Genomic DNA, 7,035 nt, shown 5'->3' on the forward strand with positions numbered 1-7,035 from the left:
TCATCCACCATACTCCCACCAGTCCCCTCGCTTGCCTCCAGAGCAGTAGTGGTATCTTCCTCCTCTCCACTTGTTTTCCCTCCATAGAGGTTCATTAGGGTTAAACACCTCTCCCTTCAGTCCGGTAAGGAATGGTTTTGTGTCCGACTCATTTTAATTGAAAGAAATAAAAATTGCCATCAAGCTTTAGACATTTGTTACAAAAACTGTCCTTTAATCAGTCTCATAACGAAAAAAAAACAAAAAAAAAACGCTCAGGTGTTTTTCTCTTGGAGGAGGCTGAGGACAGGTCTGGTCAAATGTTCCTCCACCTGCAGCCATTGTATGGACAGAAGTGCTGGTCAGCGTGTGAAGAAAACGGCACTAACAAGAGATAGTGTCCGACCTCTAACTGAAAATCAGTCAGTGAGCTCGTTCTGAGATCTAACAGGAACAATTGTAACTCTCTTGGTTTTATCTGTGTTTTTCTGAGCCCCTCACATCTGATTTATGGCCACAAACCACATTAAAGTTGAATGTGCAGGAAAACCAGGTGCATGGAAAAGTCAAACGGTGCAAAATGTGTAATGAAATCCAATTGCATAAACGCACATATTTTGGTCTAAAAGTCAATTAAGGAAAAAAATTTGTCCTCCAAGATAGATAATCAATCTAACTGTGATCTGTGACTTGGTCAGAGCCCAACAACAGCAGAAAAAAATACAACTCAGCAGATTAAATTTTCAACAAATATCTACTCACCTAACACGAAAAGGAATTGATGGTTGGCAAAAAATCCCAAATCTCTGGGGTATGGTCGCAAAAGTTGTACTGAAGAGAAGCCAAATAGGAGACGTTATAGCTGTACTTTTTCAATATTGTACACGAAGAGTTGGCGTTTGACTGGCCCACCTCGTGGCTGCTTTGGTGCCCGAGTAATGAAGAACCTGGTGCTGAACAGTGGGCTAACGCCGTCTGGAATTCAATAGTATCTGCATCTTACGGATGCAGATACTGTTGAATGCAATGTTGGATGAGACAGCTCTTCTCTATCATTCAGTTTGTGCGTTCGAGACTGGTCACGACAGGTGCGATGACATCATTAGATCACACCTGCCAAGTCAAACCTCAGTACACACACATAGCAGAGACCGACAGCGTGCTGGGGGGGACGGGACAGGTATAAGTAATTTTTTTTTCTCATTTTATCAGTAGCCTCTTGTGGGAGCCCCGTACACTATAAATTGGAGCTGTGGGGCCCCATATCAATATATAGACACATGTGGGAGATGACAGTGTATATAGGGAGCCTGGTGGTCCCAAATTGTATATAACGAGCTGTGGGGCTATCATACTGTATATAGGGGAGCTGAAGGCACAATCATACTGTTCAAAGGAGTTTGTGGAAGCATACTGGAAGCATATAGCGGAACTTTGGGGTACATCAAACTGCGTATGGGGGGCTGTGGGCCCTCACATTGTATACAGGGAGCTGTGGGGGAATTATACTGTGTATAGAAGGATGGGGTCACTGAGGTTGTCATACTGTGCTTGGGTAGGGAAATTCATTGCGGGGGCATCATACTCAAAAGGGGACATGAAATTTGTATCACAGTAGGTGAAAACATTAAAGGACTTACCTGAGCACGACATTGATGCCTTATCCAATATCATATCTTTGGGGGTCCGCCAATCAGCTGTAAGTCTCTGGCAGCAACTAAACATTTACAGATCTACATTGCACAGCTCTCTCCAATGTGTCATTTGAATCATCATTAAAGGGGTTTTTCAGGCCAGGCTGAATCGGAACAGTGTGTGATACACTCACTGTTAGGATTTTGCACTGCTTTCCTTTTTGATTAGTCATCATGTGATCGCTCATATGCGATTTGCATACTTGTGGTCATATGTCTACTAACTTCTCTCCCTGTGTCTCTCTAAATGTTAAAGCACAGAGACGTAAAGAGAGAAGTCAGTTTGCATATGACCACAGTTACGCAAATCGCATATGAGCAATTAAGTGACGTGCCAGGAGATACAGTGTCTGACCCCTTTAATGATATTGAATTGTTTTTGTATGGATGCAAGGTGGGCCCAATGTTCTCCAGTCCGACAACGTGCATAGTAAAAGGGAATGTACAATATCATGACGATCATACCTACCATCAATCAGAATCCAGTGCCTGTTTCAGTTCAGCTATTTAACCCCTTAAGGACAGGCAGATTTTTATTTTTTGCGCTTTAGTTTTTCCCTCCACTTCTTTCAAGGCCCATAATTTATTTTTTTATTTTTCTGTCAAGATCGCTCTATGAGTGCTTGTTTTTTGCAGGATGAGTTGTAGTTTTGAATAACATTAATTTTACATTAAAATAAATTCCAAGTGAGGTGAAATAATGAAAAAAAATGCAATTCCACCATAGTTTTTCGGGTTTTGCTTTATGGCATTCATTTTGCAGTAAACCTAACATGGCAACATGATTCTCCAGGTCAGTACAATTACAGTGATACCAAACTTGTACATTTTTTTATATATATTTTAATAGTGAAAAAAATATTGAAATTTGTAAAAAAATAAATATAACAAATAAAAATGGTTGCCATTTGTAGAGACTCACAGCTTTATTTCTCTGTCAATGTAGCATTGTGAGGGCTTGTTCTTTGCATGCAGTGCTGTAGTCCCATTTTTGGGTATATACATCATATTGATCGTTTTTATTGCATTTTTTCAGGAATGACGGTCACTGAAAGACTGCAAAACTGGTGGTTTGATTTATTTGGAGGGTGTAAGATGTATATTTTAAGTCATTTTAGATTTTGATAGACCAGATTTTAATGGACACTGTGATACCAATTTTTTCTTTCACTTCTTTATTTAAAAAAGGAAATGGAGTATTATAATCAGTATATGAATGGATATGCAAATGAGGCAGACCTGCTTTCGGCTCCTGAAAGCTTTTCCTGAGGCTCAGTCACTTTGGCTTCGGAAGACCTTTCACAAGCAAAAAGCACTTCTGCCTCATTTGCATATCCAATCACATACTGATTTTTCAGTAAAGGAAGGACGGATTGGCCGGGTAAAGGTATTTGCTGGATAGGTCTCCGAAAAAGCTACAAGTGCATATAAGTAGTTTGGAGGGTAAGAGAGTGAAATTCTGCTGACAGATACTATTAAAGAGGAGTACCAAGATGGCAGCGTCTAGGCCATGAGCAGGTCTCTAGCTGCTATGATAACCCATTGGTCTTCAGCGATTGCATCATGGGGGTCTGTGAGCTCCTGCATCGGTGATTGCGCTATTTAAATTCCACTGTCAAGAGATTGACAGCGACATTTAGCTAGTTAAACGGCTACGATTGCTGCTATTATGGACAGATGCCAGCCATGTATTACAGCTGGCATCTGCCCTGTATGGAGCGGAACAGCTCCTGAGCATGCTTCATTCATTTTCACCATGACAGTGACATATATGTACGACAGAGTGCGTGAATGGGTATAGTACTTTATAAAGTAGTAACAGAGTAGTGACTGATTTCTTTTAGGACTAAATCACGTGTCTACCCAGAGACTTTCCTCAATCTGATAAAGGGAATGTATCATGAGAAAATAACCTATTGTTTAAATCAGGATTGTGTGTTACACTGTTTAAAATTGTAAAAAATATTGCAATTTTTTCACTAACAACTAAGGATATTTTAAACTCCTACTTCCTATTTTTCAGAAGACTATTTATAAAAGTCTCATTATCACATGCAATATTATAATGACAGATAACACAGGATCCACAATCACAATAGGTAATATCAGTGCTGCCCCTTCCTTAAAAATTATCATTGCACATGCCCCTTAGATGCTTCAATAGATAGGGTTTTAGTCAGCCTATTGCTGCTAATGTACATGTGAATTTTCTGAAAGAACAGGAAGGATGTCTAGAATCTCTCCAGTGATCAGCGTAAAAATTGCAAGATTTTTTTTTCAAATATAGATCATGATATGGTGGGGTGGGGGTTGTACTTAAAAATAACATAAAAAACAGATTTAAACAGTAGGTTGTTCTCTGATGACACCTCCCCATTAAGGTCTTAAACTGACTAAACAAATACAGGGCATTTAAAAGTTTGGGCACCCCAAACTACTGTTATTGTTACACCTACACACGTGGTCAAAATTCTTGGTACCCCTCATTTAAAGAAAAACCCACAATGCTCACAGAAATAACTTGAATCTGACGAAAGTAATAATAAATTAAAAATCTATGAAAATGAACAAATGAAAGTCAGACATTGCTTTTCAACCCTGCTTCCACAGAATTTAAAAAAAATTAAACTCATGAAATAGGCCTGGACAGAAATGATGGTAGCCCTGAAAATAATGTGACAAAAGGGACATTTTAAATCAAGTTGTGTCCACTAATTAGCATCACAGGTGTCTACAATCTTGTAATCAGTCAGTGGGCTTGTATATAGGGCTACAGATACTCACTGTGCTGTTTGGTGACATGGTGTGTACCACACTCAACATGGACCAGAGGAAGCAAAGGAAAGAGTTGTCTCAGGAGATTAGAAAGAAAATTATAGACAAGCATGTTAAAGGTTATAAGACCATCTCCAAGCAGCTTGATCTTCCTGTGACTACAGTTGCACATATTATTCAGAAATTTAAGATCCATGGGACTGTAGCCAACCTTCCTCGACGTGGCCGCAGGAGGAAAATTGATGACAAATCAAAGAGACGGATAATACGAATGGTAACAAAAGAGCCCAGGATAACTTCTAAAGAGATTAAAGGTGAACTTCAAGCTCAAGGAACATCAGTGTCAGATTGCACCATCCGTCGTTGTTTAATCCAAAGTTGACTTCATGGGAGACGACCAAGGAGAACACCATTGTTGAAAAAAAATCATAAAAAGCCAGACTGGAATTTGCCAAACTACATGTTGACAAGCCACAAAGCTTCTGGGAGAATGTCCTATGGACAGATGAGACAAAAATTGAAGTTTTTGGCAAGGCACATCAGCTCTATGTTCACAGACGGAAAAATGAAGCATATCAAGAAAAGAACACTGTCCCTACTGTGAAACATGGAGGAGGCTCTGTTATGTTCTTGGGCTGCTTTGCTGCATCTGGCACAGGGTGTCTTGAATCTGTGCTGGGTACAATGAAATCTCAAGACTATCAAGGGATTCTAGAGAGAAATGTGCTGCCCAGTGTCAGAAAGCTTGGTCTCAGTCACAAGTCATGGGTCTTGCAACAGGATAATGACCCAAAACACAAAGCTAAAAACACCCAAGAATGGCTAAGAGGAAAACAGTGGACTATTCTGAAGTGGCCTTCTATGAGCCCTGACCTAAATCCTATTGAGCCTCTTTGGAAAGAGCTGAAACATGCAGTCTGGAAAGGCAACCTTCAAACACGAAACAACTGGAGCAGTTTGCTCATGAGGAGTGGGCCAAAATACCTGTCGAGAGATGCAGAAGTCTCATTGACAGTTACAGGAATTGTTTGATTGCGTCAAAAGGTTGTTCAACAAAATATAATATTAAGTTAAGTTTTTTAAAAATTCTGTGGAAGCGGGGTTGAAAAGCAATATCTGACTTTCATTTGTTCATTTTCATAGATTTTTAATTTATTATTACTTTTGTCAGATTCAAGTTATTTCTGTGACCATTGTGGGTTTTTCTTTCATTAAAAGAGGGGTACCAACAATTTTGACCACGTGTGTACTACAGGGTGGGCCATTTATATGGATACACCTAAATTAAATGGGAATGGTTGGTGATATCCACTTCCTCTTGTGGCACATTAGTATATGGGAGGGGGGAAACTTTTCCAGATGGGTGGTGGCCATTTTGAAGTCAGCCATTTTGGATCCCATTTTTTTTTCAATGGGAAGAGGGTCATGTGACACATCAAACTTATTGAGAACTTCATAAGAAAAACAAATGGTGTACTTGGTTTTAACGTAACTATTCTTTCATGAGTTTTTTACAAGTTTATGACCACTTATAAAATGTGTTCAAAGTGCTACCCATTTGAACATCTGAAACAACGGATACTGGGAGCCTGTGCTAGCATTTCTTCTGTGGTGTTGCTATCAGTGTGTCAAGAGTGGGAGAAGAGGGTTGCATTGATAATCCAACACAATGGGCAGCACTTTGAACACATTTTATAAGTGGTCATAAACTTGTAAAAAACTCATGAAATAATAAAGTTACGTTAAAACCAAACACACCATTGTTTTTTATTGAAATTCTCAATAAGTTTGATGTGTCAAATGACCCTCTTCCCATTGAAAAAAATAAAGTTGGATCCAAAATGGCCGACTTCAAAATGTCCGCCATGGTCACCACCCAACTGGAAAAGTTTTCCCTCCCTTATACTAATGTGCCACAAACAGGAAGTTGATATCACCAACCATTCCCATTTAATTTAGGTGTATCCATATAAGTGGCCCACCCTGTACATATTGGGATAGGATCTTAGAGATGGGAATCTAATATATATAATTGTCTTATCCCGTCTGTCTGTCCTTCTGTCCAGGAAATCCCGCATCGCTCATTGGTCCGGCCGCTGTCTGTCCAGGAAATCCTGTGTCGCTGATTGGTCCGGCCGCGGTCAATCAGCGACGCGGGATTTCAGAAAAAGATGGCGGCCGTTAGCGGCTCATCTGCCGCACGGAGGTCAGCGGCGATGCAGCCGGGATATGACCGGCGCTAGTGCCCAAGCTTTAGCATCGGCCTATTTTCTTTTTGTAATTTTTAAATTGAAAAAAAAAAAAGACTTTTTCCCCTAAAAGACAAAGGAAATATGTCATCTTTAACTTTAGGCCTTTTAGATATCATTTCATCTTCAACTTGCTTAACTGTTCACAATAACAGTAATTTTGACCAGGGGTGCACAAACTTTTACATGACACTGTATAATATTGTGTTGTGCTTGCAAATCCCTTGGCAATTCACAACCACCAATGGGTAGCCACACAAACACATACAGCATAGACATGCCATGACAGAGTAAAAGAGAAAAGAAGGACACATCTGGGATAGGTAGGACAATAAAAG

Source organism: Phyllobates terribilis, unplaced genomic scaffold, assembly GCF_046119375.1.
Source record: "Phyllobates terribilis strain yellow unplaced genomic scaffold, ASM4611937v1 Scaffold_2__4_contigs__length_985480577, whole genome shotgun sequence".
In the NCBI taxonomy this organism is placed as follows: domain Eukaryota; kingdom Metazoa; phylum Chordata; class Amphibia; order Anura; family Dendrobatidae; genus Phyllobates; species Phyllobates terribilis.